At 42.1% G+C, this 13,636-nt stretch overlaps 1 protein-coding gene across 5 annotated transcripts in view; it reads left to right on the forward strand.

Moving 5' to 3' along the window:
- DDX10 (DEAD-box helicase 10) overlaps positions 1-13,636 on the forward strand; it is a 349,421-nt gene that overhangs the window by 222,692 nt on the left and 113,093 nt on the right. The window lies entirely within an intron of this gene.

Raw genomic sequence — 13,636 nt, forward strand, 5'->3', positions numbered from 1 at the left:
ATGAACAATTCTCCTGCATTTGCAGACCCAGAAGAAATACACAACAATGGATTCAAGGCCGGTTTGCTAAGGGATACAGCAAAAAACAATTAAAGGTTGTTGATGGTGTTCACAGAGCAGATGCAGATGGGCTTGAGAAGTAATCCTATCAGTCAGTGCTCCTATTATAGTGCAGGTTAGGGTTACAAGGAGTGGCTGCAGAACTCTCAATGTGAAAGTGCAGGAACACCTGAATGAGAGCTGCCTTGACAATGGAGAAGCGAGGAGTGATTGCACTCTGGAAGCTTGCAATGCTGGATTGTGATCAGTCAGTGGGGAGATCAGTTTGGAGCTGGAAAATGCGTAGTGCAGGTTGTTGTCATGCAAGTGTGGAGGGCCGTTAATCGCCTGCTACACAGGAGTGTGATTCTCGGCAATATGCAGGACACAATGGATGGATTTTCTGCAGTGTGGTTCCTGAACTGAGATGGGGCAATAGATGGCACACATGTCCCTATTTTTGATACCACTTTGCAACAGAGTACATGAACAGAAAGGACTACTTTTTCATGGTTATGAAAGTGTTGCTGGATCAGTGGGGATGCTTCATTGAATTCAGTTTGGGCTGGTTAGGAAGATGCATGACACTTGCATCTTTAAGAACACAGGACTATTCAGAAAGCTGCAAGCAGAGACATTCTTTCCGAATTGGTGGATTACTATTGATGATATTGAAATGCCAGTAGTGATTCTGGGGGATCCAATTTAACCCTTGCTCCCCAGCTCATGCAGCCATACTCTAGCCACCTTGACAACCCCAAGGAAAGATTCAGCTACCAGCTCCACAGGTGCAGAATGACTATGTGCTTTTGGTAGCTTGAAAGGGGCGCTGGTGGTTTGTACTCACTAGATTGGATCTTGATGAGCAAAATATCCCAATGGTTATAGCTGCATAATATCAGTGAGACAAAAAAAGGAAAAAGCTGCTGCTAGGATGGAGGGCAGAGGTGGAGCATCTTTCTGCTGAATTTGAACAACCAACCCCAAGGGCTATTACAAGACAAAACATGGAGTTATGCAGGTGTTGGAGGCTTTGAAAGAACACTTCAGCGGTCGGCCACAGGAGTGCTCTCTATTGGAGTGTCCTCTGGATCTGGAGCTTTGGGTGCAGCTAAGCATTACAAATGAACAGCAAGCAGAATACAAATGACTGGATATTTTCCTGAACCTACAAATTAAACAGTGGTTGCTGTAGATCTACTAGTATTGCATGCTTTGACTACAGCTATGCATTCTGCAATATTTGTTGTGAACGAATAAAGATAATTTGATTCTCCAAAAATAGAACTTTATTGAGCGGGAAAAACAGCACAGAAAAACAATGCAAAAAAAAAGAAAATAGTCAGTGTAATACAAATATTTTAACATAAATTGAGAGTGGAACTTTAAAATTGGAAAGGGAGTAAACATTTCTGTTTGCACAAATGCAGTCTGTTGTGGCTACCACGTACAGCAACTGTGGTCCTCACAGGAAGTTTTTTCCCTTGCTGTCTCCCAGCGTGGAGTGGTAGAGGTAAGAATGCAGCCCAGGATGCCTATGGTGTGTTAGGGGTTGTAGGGAGCAGTGACCATGGAATTCTCCAAGGTCTTCAAAGGGTGGAGAATTTGAGAGTTTTGGACTTGTAAATCAAGCAGGGTCTGTAGCATCGGGGTTTGTGGCCTGAGAAGACCCATTATGTCCTGGTGCATGTCCCACTCCTTGTCCTGCTGGGACTCTGTCTTGAATCTTTTTCTTGTCCTCTCTTTCCTTCTTTATGCTGTCAGTCATATTGGCCCTCTGAGCCCTTTGTTCACAGTCCGATGCAGCACTGGCTTGCAGAATCTTGCTGAGCATGTCTATCCTAGTCCTCTTCTTACTCCTCCTTATTAGCGTCAGACATTCTGCCGGTATGGAGGTGACACCCTCCATCCTCAAGGCTGCCACATCAGAAGCTGCTGATTGAAAAACAGACAGAGGTGCCATTGGATTTACAGTCACAACAGAAAGGGAAAGATAAGTTTCAATCTCCCTTCCCTTATTCTCATAAACACTTTTAATAAGACATGCTTATTGACACTTCTGCTTTGGAGCAACTTGACACAGCACTGCTCTCTAGCTTTGGGATGTCATCAGCAGCTGTGTTCTCTGCCTGGGCATGTATGTTGCTAACCTGTTTACTGCAATGGTTCCTGCCTAACTCAACACAGAGTGACATGGGAAAGTGTCTTATTGTGCAGGAAGAAATAAGGCAGCCCTCCAAAGAAACCTATCTTCATGAAAGTTTCATTGCAATTTGTCAGGAGGATGCAATAAGCAAAGTGCTCTGAATGCTCTGTCCCCCTCCCCTCAGCCTAACCCAACAGGGGAATGAAAAGCAGATGCCAGTGCTACTTCTCTTTTATCTCTACCTCTTCTTGTATGAGTAAAAGAATGAAAAGTCAATACCTGTGTCTTGTTAACTTGAGGATGGGCCAGGTGTCATCTTTAAACATTATAAGGAAAAGTGTATGCACATACTTATGAGTTCCCTTCCTCTTAATTGGGCTCATCTGTGCTCACCTGGCGAGTCTGGCTAGACTGTGGCAGAGTCTCAAAAAGGTCCTGGCTTGTGGCCTGGCTGGAGTCCCCCATTCTGTCTACTCCTTTCTCCTCCTTGCTGTTCATGGCAAAGGTCTCTGACTCCCCAAGGTATCCATAGTGGACTGTGGGGCATTGGTGGAGGTCTCTATCAAGAATGGCATGCAACTCATAGTAAAAGTGGGACAACCCCTGATATATCGCTGGCTTCCTTGGCTTTGTGGTATCTGTGGTGAAGTTCCTGCGCTTTCACATGGCACTGCTGCTGATCCCTGTCACCTCTTTGCCTGCATCCCCCATGCAATCTGCTGGTAGATGTCCACATTTCTATCACTGGTCCATAGCTGTGCTTGCATAACCTCTTCTCCCTATAGGCCCAGAAGATTCAGTACCTCTTGTGTACTGCAGGCAGGAGCACATCTAGTGCCTACAGCCGGTCTAGCTGGCTGGGCCTTTGCACCCACTGTGAGTGAGCTGCTAGGTGTGCTTGCCAAGGTGTGCATCAGAAAAAAGCATTTAAAAAACACAGAGGGTGGTTCAAAGATGGGGGTGGCTTCTGGTCTCTGTGATCTCTGAGCAGTGGAATTTAAAATTGCAGCCAGAATGGCAGGCAATGAGGCATTGCAGGACAGCAGATGGAGGACTGTTCAGGTCTCACAGTATTTGCATGTGCACTATGTCATGCCGTTAGAGGATATGGCTTTACTGCATCACTGTAACTGGGTGCTTAAGTCAACCAGAGACAAATTTGAGTGTAGATACATGCACGAATATGCAGATGCAAGGCAACTTATGTTGACCTAACTTTGTAGCATAGACCAGGCTTATGAGTCCAATGTGCAATATTACATTTTAACTAAGAGAAAAATGCTAATTTTTGCATAGATGTCATTGGGGTCATAAGAATTTTTACATGAATTATTCAAGTAACATCCTTATAACGTGCTTCATTCTGGCTGTAATTTGAAAACTTTAATGCCTGCACTTAGAGTCCTCTTTGGCATTTAAAAACCTTAATTTGCAGATCATACATTTACAAATGGTTTCTGGACCATTCATTTGCCATAAAACAAAGTTGAAGGTTTGAGAGTTTGGCAGTTAAGAATGTGAGCATTGCTTGATGTCCTCAGTGTCCAGTGACACTTCTGCTAGTGGAATCAACTTCACACCCCAGTGAGAACAGTTTGGAGTCCATCACATGGTAGGGTAACTGAAGCTCTTGGAACACAGTAGCCTTTTAACATCATGTGATTAACATATCTTTATGATAAGCTACTGTGTACAGAATTGATTGTAATTATGGACTATACAATATTCAAATTCTATAATAAAATACTGGCAACTTTTCATTTTCAAACTATTTTCAAAGCATTGTTTAAATAGTACTGATAACAAAAGTTGACTATATATAAATTTCCCGACTAATGATGTTACATTAATGTTGGGATATGGTAAACATTTATATTTGAACAAAACACTCAAAAGCTCCAAATGTTGGTGCTCAACTCCCATTGAAAGTCAGTGGGAGTTAAGTGTTTAATTTTAAAATCTATCCCTGTTGCCCTATAAATGGTAATCTGAGCTCAATGAAAAGCCGTTTAAGAAGCTTTCCAAAGACTGGGAGATTTAAGGGTAGCTTCAAAGAATGACAGGATTCATCTCATCCTTGCTGTAGGTGAAATCAGGTTTGATTTTAAAGGAAACAAAGCTATTCTATTTCAAGGGTACAGCATAATGAATGAATAGGAAGAGTTGGTTGGAAAGTTATAAAACAATCAACTGGTTTACTGACAAATTCATAAACTTTGAGAGTGAAGTTTTTCTCCTTCTGTTGTTGGAATCCCATGGTTAAATACTTCTGTTAATCAGTCCCTCAGTATGCCTTCCCTTCCATAATGCAAAGGAGAGCAAGTGACATTAATCTGACATTTATTTGCATTTTTAAAGTTACTTCAACTGTTGAGTTATTTCGAAGAATCATTTTTAAAATAAGCAATGAGGGAAAAGAAATTAACTGAACACACTAAAACATAAAAATTGATTTTTTAAATTTTTTTTGTTATGGAAAAGCATGAAGTTTATTATAACTTACATTACATTACAAGCAGGGTGATTTGGTTTTGTACAATACATCTAATCTAAGAGTAACTGGAATAAGCTCTGAGTGGCATTGATAAAAAGAAATATTTAAATAGCTGCCAACTGACAGTCAATGGCATCTCTTACAATTGTTTAGAGGTTTCTTTTACTATCTTACCTCTTTGAAACAGATTTTGAATTTTATTTGTTTACTTATGGATGTTTAAAATTTGAGGTGAAAATATTTCATTTGGGTACTTATTTGTTGTATGTTATGGCACAGTTCAATTTCTTGGTTGTGGTTTAACTTGTTAAATGGTCTTGTAAATTCTTTTAGTATCCTTATTTTTTCAACTCCTCCAAATTGAAGGAGATGATATTTAAGTGAAAACTGCAGCAAAATGTTAAGTAGGCCCTGAGTTTGACTCACTTTTACTGACTGTGGTTTATATTCTCAGGAAGCTCACCATTCTTATTATTGACTAAGGCCATGAATCCCAATTCTAGGAGGCAGTCAAGTATAAATTACCAACTCATTTTACGAATAAATTAACAGAGAGGCTACATAAGATTATACTGCCTTTCAGATTGAATGTTTCTTGTCTCCTCTAAACACGAAACCACATTCTTCTTCTAGAGCCAGGGGTAGAACCCAGGATTCCTGATTGACAGTATGCTAGTGCAGTTTAGCAAACACACCCACTGGGAAAAAGTGCGTCAGGTACTTCTCTAGTGGCTAGCAATTACTCCTATATCTCAAAGGATATTGATATGAAGATGCAGGGTTCAAACTCTTCTGGTGACTCCCATGAAGAGATGTTATTTTGCAAGTTTGTTTTTAAAAACAAATAATTTATTTAATTCACACTTTGGGCAAACATTCTGTAACTCACATTTGTAATTTAAGAGCTGTTGTCAATAAACTGTAGCTGAAAAACACTGAAATACACTGAAAAACAGGAGTTTTACATTTTAGTCATTTATCTCCCCCCCACCTCCCTGCCTCCTGGGATCCTACATCAAGGTACTTCAACCCTATATGAAAACTGAGAAATAAGCATGGAAATTTAATTTAGTGACAGTTTAGTTTGTCTCAAGACGCCCCCACCCCCAAAAGCTCCAAACCTGAAAAGCATGGACATAACATGGAGGGATTCTTCACTGTTAATCACACACTCCGTCACCTTTATAGAGCTTTCATTTCCCTCTCCAAAAGATACAGAAAAACAGCATGTACCCCAGCTTCATCAAATGGTCTAACGGAAAACCTCAATGATGACCTCAGCAAGCTAAAGCAGAATAACTGTGCAGATATATAGCATGTCTGACAGTCAAATGCTCTGATCTGCTAATGCAAGAGTGTTTGAGGTCACTGTTAAGGTTTTACACAAGAGTGCAAGTTTGAAGAAATTGGATTACATATTGCTTTTTTATATCAGCTGCATTGGAAAGGGAAAGCATTATGGGCTTTGGAGTGTGTTATTTGCAGTGTTATGATACGGAAGTAGCCAGGAATACAGGAGAATTTTGCTGTTACTTATTTACATGATTTTCAGGTTTTGAGATGGTGACTGTATCTTGATGCAACTTGAACTGTCTCTGAGTGAAGTTTTTGTGTTTAAATATTTATTATAGTCTAGAGGATACAGCGAATACTCCTCTTCTCCTACATCAGTTGTCTTTGCCCAGAGTCCAAAGTTGGGCTTTTGGGGACTGTGTTGCCTTAGGAGCAGTTTTAAAAACATTAAGGAACATTAAATATGAAATCTAAATGATGACCCCTCCATATCTACATGTTTACGTAAGGTTCTGTATTTGTCTAGGATATATCAACAGAGAACCATACATACATGATTACTGGATTGCAGCATGGCCTAATGCAGTGGTCCCTAAACTTTTGAGGTCATGACCCCCCCCATAGCTGGTCCATGCTCATCCAGGAGCTGCAATCAGGAGCCAGGGCTGGGAATGGGGCTAAAGTTGTGTTCGGGGGCCATGAATGGGGCTGGGAGCCGGAGCCTGAGCTGTGGCTGGGGCCGGGGTGGGGGCTGCAGCTGCAGCCATGGAGCCTGGGAATGGGGCAAGGAGCCGGGACGCAGCCAGAAGCGGGGCATGGGACCAAGACTCTGGATGCAGCCAGGGGGCAGGGCTGGAGCAGAGATGGGGGCATAGTGGGGCTGGATGGCGCTTCCTCCCTCCACCCCTGAAAGTTTCTCCACTCCCCTGTAGAGGGTGGCCCCACAGTTTGGAAACCTCTGGTCTAGTGGCTATAGCACCATCCTGTGCACCATTCTGGAAGTCAGGAATTTCTGAATACTAATATTGGATCTGACACTGACATGCCATGTGCTCCTAAGCAAGTCACTTAACTTCTCTGCCCAAATTTCTTCATCTGCAAAACAAGGTTGAATTGATGGGGATGATGTCCAAATTGTTGAATGTTTCAGTGGAGCTTTGAAAATGTAAAGGGGCTTTACAGGTGATACGTATTTCCTGTTTCACTGATTGGAGTGGGGAGAAACTGGTATTAAATCAGGTAGTTCCCAGTTCCGGAAAATACTTAAGTATGTGCCTATCTTCAAGTGTTGACTTTTATTGGACTCTGTTCAGCACTGGTGAGGCCTCATTTGGAGTACTGTGCCCAGTTTTGGGCCCCCCACTGCGGAAAGGATGTGGACGGATTGGAAAAAGTCCAGCAGAGGAGGAAAAAAGGGATTAGAGGCCTGGAGCACGACTGCTGAGGAGAGGCTGAAAGAACTACGCTTGTTTAGTCTGCAGAAGAGAAGAATGAGGGGGGATTTGATAGCAGCCTTCAACTACTTGAATGGGGGTACTAGGGAGCTAAGCTATTCTCAGTGGTAGTAGATGGCAGAACTAGGAGCAATGGTCTCAAGTTGCAGTGGAGGAGGTCTAGGCTGGATATAAGGAAAAACTTTTTCACTAGGAGGGTGATGAACCACTGGAATGGGTTACTTAGGGAGGTGGTAGAATCTCCATCCTTAGCGGTTTTTAATGTGCGGCTTGACAAAACTCTGGCTGGGATGGTTTAGTTGGGGTTGGTCCTGCTTTGAGCAGGGGGATGGACTAGATGACCTCCTGAGGCCCCTACTAACCCCAATCTTCTATGGTTCTGTGTGCTTAAAAGTTAGTGCTTAAGTACATTTTTTAATCTGAACCTTAACTAAGGGCTTAGTCCTGTGCTGATTTGAAGTCAAGTTAAAAAGCTTCCATTCCAAGCACCCTATTAACCAGCTGGCTCCAAAATTGACAAGCCTATTTGTAGGTATCCCAATGCTTCTAAAATATCTTGGGTACTTCCAGACTTCCTGTTGGCTTATGGGTGTGCTGCAGAGACAAGTAGTTTAGGAACTCTGGACAGAAGGGTAATTCATAGTGGTTGACTATTAAAAGCCAGTGAACAAAATTAAATAAAATTTATTGAACAAATGACTCAAGCTGAAGGTTTATAAAAAATGTATTTAGCAGCGCATCTGTAATGCAAAGTTTTAGTTATTGGGAGGGAGGTGAAAGATAAAATGTGTATTAAAAAAGTCATCTTTGTATAATAATTTTGACCAGTGGCTCACTATCCATATCACATTTAGGTCCCCTATCAACTGAGGTTGAAATCTTACAAATCCAGTGTGTCATTAGGATAGTTTTTACTGTCTCCCCACCTACTATTTCAAAGCTAATAAAAAGAAAAGTATGGGAATTTTGTGTTGAAAAATTAGTTTATTTTTTTAGATGCTATTTACAAAACATATGTATGGAGAGAATTCATGCATATTTGAGCGCACATACATACCACTGAAGTGATGAGGACAGTGAATCACTTTACTACCAATTTTCTTGTAGTGATGGTGGTAGGTTTATTTCCTCTAATAACTGAGTGCATAACTGAATAGATTTGTCCTTATGCCCAAGACTGTAATTTGCTCTTAGTAATCTTGTGTGATAAACATACTCTGTGGTTCTTTCTGCTCTGTGCAATATTTAGCCAAAAATTTATACTAAAGGCAAAATCTACAGAAATAGTGCTGGTGTTAATTTATATTTGTTATTTATTTAAAGTGTTTCTATTTTCTATAGCGGTTATAAAGATAGAAAGTCTAAGAATGAAAAGTAGCTGTGTGATGCCAATTACAGAAGATAGGGAATGATCACAAAGGAAACATAACACTAAAAAAAGTACTGTTTTATAATTTCAGAGCTGCTCTTCTAAAATTGTACTGAATGATGCAACATATTTTCCTGATACTACAGAAGCAAAAGATTAGTCATGGGGAAAAATAAATATGTGTGGTGAGGATGAGATTTAAAGGATAAAAAAGGCGTTAGTAAAATAACATTGCCTTTATATGTATGTTAAAATTACCATATACATATGCTAATTGAAATTGGCTAAGATAACCTCTACTAGGTGATGACTTAGTGTGGGGTCAAGCCAATAAAGAACCAGTCATGTTATATAACAATATAGAGCAGAATTGCAAGCAATAACTCTCTTGGAAAACATGTGATTCATCCTAAACTACAATACTAATGTTAACTGTGGAAGAATGGATGCTCTTGTTTTTTGGAAAACTTGAAGTAAGATATAATTTGTTGCTATGCCTGCAGCTTGGATACAGTATGAAAACTATGGGATGATTCAAATGAGCCCAATGTTGTAGGAAATGTTTTGGAAGAATTACTTGTATAGCAATCACCAGAATAAGAAATACACAGCAGTATTTGGGAATTATGGATTAATGTACTCCTTTTAAGACTGTAGGTCCAAGATAAACACAATGTAACAATTCAAACAGACTGAAAAATTTCAAAATGTCGTTTGGTGCCAGCTACCAGACAAGTTTTAGTCCTGCAGATGATGCACATTGAATCCAGAACATGCAACAAAGCGTGAAAGGATTTAAAATTCTGTTTATATTTTAGAGGGCAAATTAAATTCTATTTTGAACAAGTGTGATTACTGTAATTTTGTTCACAAAACATGAACAAAAGTATATCACAAATAATAAAATTAGAGAGGACGGAGTCCAGAGAGAGCAGTATCCTGGTTCTTTTTGGATTTTTGGGGGGCTTGATTGTGTAGTCTTTAATCAGATAAAACTCCATTTGAAATTGCAGTCCTATTGTGTCTGGGCATTGGCTTGCATGTGAAGTTTAACACTTCCCAAAATAGCATATTCTGTCCTTTTTAAAGTTTAGTTACCTCACTGCTTTGAATCCATCAACATCTCTGCACTTTTCAGTACTTTTCTTCCTTCATTGACATCCCTCCCTTCTGTTGATTTCAGAGTCTCTGCTTGCCTTCATTCTTTTTTTCTTTTTTTGCTTCCCCTCTCACAGTTTTGTCTTTTCTGCCAGCCTCTAACCACGGCTGCTATCTCATTTGCCCCTGTGTAGCTAAACATCTTTGTAGAAAACTCAGATTCCATGCAAACATCCTTCTCTGCAAATTTTTCTTTTACTTCAGTTCTGTTTCTCATCCTTTCCTGATTTTGTATCTTCGATTTCCAATGGCTTTTCTTTATCTTTGACAATGTGGCCCTCCCACCTCTTCCCACACTACTCAGGATCTCACCAGTTTTATTCAAGGAGAAAATTGAGACTGTCTGTCACAAGTATTCAGTTCCTCGCTGATACTCAAATATCTCTTACAAATGGTTTTTAAACCCACCATGTCTGGCTCTCTCATTTCTTCTCCCTTATAGCGTAGCACCTCTGACTCCTTGTCTGTGTCCCACCATCAATTATAACTCAATCCAGCAGAGAGTGAACCCTCCCTTCTCCATTGATGATAATGATTCCCCTGTCCTCCCTGTCCCCCAGTGTTAGTGTTGACTTCTCTTGCCCTAATATAGGCTCTTCCTCTCAGTCTCTTTATAAGAAGATGAACTTACAGTTGAAACCCTTCCCTGTGCCTTTGGTCTCCTTGTGCCTGGATTATCACTTCTCCCTCTCTGATCTTTCAACTCAGTTTATCCAAAATGCTGTAGTTAAAATATTCCTCTTTAAATCTGTTCACTGACTTCCGCCTCACCATCTGCATCAAGTTTAATTTTCTCCTCCTCATCACATTTATGGAACTATAGAGAAGTTCTTCAAGTGCTTGCTCATCTCGATTCCAAGTAGGTGTGTGCACGCTGCGTGCACAGTCACAGGAAGGTTTTTCCCCTAGTGGAATCCGTAGGATTGGCATTGGAGCCACCTGGATTCGCACCTTCATAGCATTGTCTATAGAATCATAGAATCATAGAGTTAGAAGGGACCTCAGGAGGTCATCTGGTCCAACCCCCTGCTCAAAGCAGGACTAACCTCAGCTAAATAATCCCAGCAAGGGTTTTGTCAAGCCGCAGCTTAAAAACCTCTAAAGATGGAGATTCCACCACCTTCCTAGGTAACCCATTCCAGTGCTTCACCACCCTCCTAGTGAAAACCTTTTTCCTAATGTCCAACCTAGACCTCCCCCCCCTGCAACTTTTGACCGTTGCTCCTTGTTCTGTCATCTGCCACCACTGAGAACAGCCTAGCTCCATCCTCCCTGGAACCCCCTTTCAGGTAGTTAAAGGTTACTATCAAATCTCCCCTCATTCTTCTCTTCTGCAGCCTAAACAAGCCTAGTTCCCTCAACCTCTCCTTATACGTCTTGTGCTCCAGCCCCCTAATAATTTTTGTTGCCCTCCGCTGTACTCTCTCCAACTTGTCCACATGCTTTTTGTAGTGGGGGGCCCAAAACTGGACACAATACTCCAAATGCGGCCTCACCAATGCTGAATAGAGGGGAATAATCTCTTCCCGCGATCTGCTGGCAATGCCCCTCCTATTGCAGCCCAATATGCTATTAGCTTTCTTGACAACCAGGGCACACTGCTGACTCATATCCAGCTTCTTATCCACTGTTACCCCCAGGTCCTTTTCTGCAGAACTGCTGCCTAGCTCGTCGGTCCCCAATCTGTAGCTGTGCATGGGATTCTTCCGTCCTAAGTGCAGGACTCTGCACTTGTCCTTGTTTAACCTCATCAGATTTCTTTTGGCCCAATCCTCCAGTTTGTTTAGGTCCTTCTGTATCCTATCCCTATCTTTCAGGGTATCTACCACTCCCCCCAGCTTAGTGTCATCTGCAAACTTGCTTAGGGTGCAATCTACCCCATCTACTAGATCATTAATGAAGATGTTGAACAAAACCGGCCCCAGAACCGACCCCTGGGGCACTCCGCTTGTGACCGGCTGCCAGCTAGACATGGAGCCATTGATCACTACTCGTTGAGCCCTATGCTCTAGCCAGTTCTCGATCCATTTTATAGTCCATTCATCAAACCCATATTTTTAACTTGCTGATAAGAATACTGTGAGAGACTGTATCAAAAGCTTTGCTAAAGTCTGTAGGGCCCTGCTGACCTCCTGCCTCTTCAGTTCCTTCTTACCACCCGTAACAGTTGCAGAAACATCAGTTTTTCTTGTTCGGCAAGTGTTTCCTAGTGGTTGTTTTGAACTTAGAGGCAGTGCTAGACTCAAACCAGGGCAGGGCTTTTCTTTTGGAATCTCAATTCTGGACTCTATGCTCCACCATATAGGAGCTAAAACGGTATCCCACCACCATGGCCAAAACTTCCTGAAAATGCAGGGGCACTTAGCAGCATGCACATATGTAGTTCAGCATACCAGACTACATCTCCGACCACTTCAGACCTGGCTGGTGAGCCCATCTAGCGGAGCTCAGGACCCAAGGCCTCTCTGGTCCTAGGCAGAGCTCTCACTTCATATTAATGTAGCTCGCACTTCATATTAATGTAAGAGAACTAAGGGCAGTATGCTTAGCCTATCAGACCTTCCAAGCTCACCTGGTAGGCAAATGTGTATCAGTCATGAAGGATAATATAAAAGCGATGTTCTATATAAAGAGACAGGGTGGAACAGGTTCCTCTCTCCTGTGTCAGGAAGCTGTTAAACTATGGGAATTCTGCATAGCCCACTCGATTCACCTGGAGGCATCCTACCTGCTTGGGTCTCAGAATGAGTTGGCAGACCACCTCAGCAGGTCTTTCTCGAACCACAAGTGGTCTTTCTGCCCAGATGTGGTGAACCACATTTTCCAATGGTTGGGAGTTTCTACGTAGACTTGTTTGCAACAAGACACAACAGGAAGTACATGCAGTTCTGCTCCTTCCAGAATCACAGCCCGGGATCAGTCGCAGATGCATTCCTCATTCCTTTGACAGATTATCTGTTTTATTCATTTCCCCCCATTCCACTTGTTCACAAGGTCCTGCTGAAGGTCAGGAAAGAAAGGTCCTCTGTAATTCTGGTAGTCCCAGCATGGCCACACCAACACTGATACATCCTACTCCTCAACCTCTTAATGGAAAACCCCTATCAGTCTGCCGCTGGTTCCGGACTTGACCACGGCTGCCTTTGTCACCCTAATCTAGAGTGTCTCCACCTCATGGCATAGAAGCTCCATGGCTGAACTCTCTGGAATTAGAGTGCTCAGAACTGATTAGAGAGATCCCCCTCAGCAGCATAAATCCTTCCCCAAGGGCCACTGAGCTAACTAAGTGGAAGAGGTTCTCCATCTGGTCAATGCAGAACGGTACTCTGCCTGCGCTATGGTCAGTACATTTCATCTTGGACTACCTGTTACATCTGAAACAGAAGGGGATGTCGGTCTCTTCAATCAGGGTCCACCTGGCCGCATCTCAGCGTTTCATTCCTGGGTTTTAGGCCGTTCGGTCTTCACCAACCCCATGGTGGGGTATTTTCTTAAGGATCTAGAGAGGTTATACCCTCAAACACATCAGCCAATTCCCTAATGGGCTCTCAACCTTGTACTGTCAAGACTAATGGGTCCTCCATTCAAACCTCTAGCATCATGTTCACTTCTCTATTTATCCTAGAAGGTAGCCTTTCTGGTAGCCATAACTTCGGCCAGGAGTGTCTCAGAAATCAGGGCCC

Source organism: Emydura macquarii, unplaced genomic scaffold (genome assembly GCF_026122565.2).
Source record: "Emydura macquarii macquarii isolate MOO-44397 ecotype Brisbane River unplaced genomic scaffold, CSIRO-AGI_Emac_v2 contig_2473, whole genome shotgun sequence".
NCBI lineage: Eukaryota > Metazoa > Chordata > Testudines > Chelidae > Emydura > Emydura macquarii.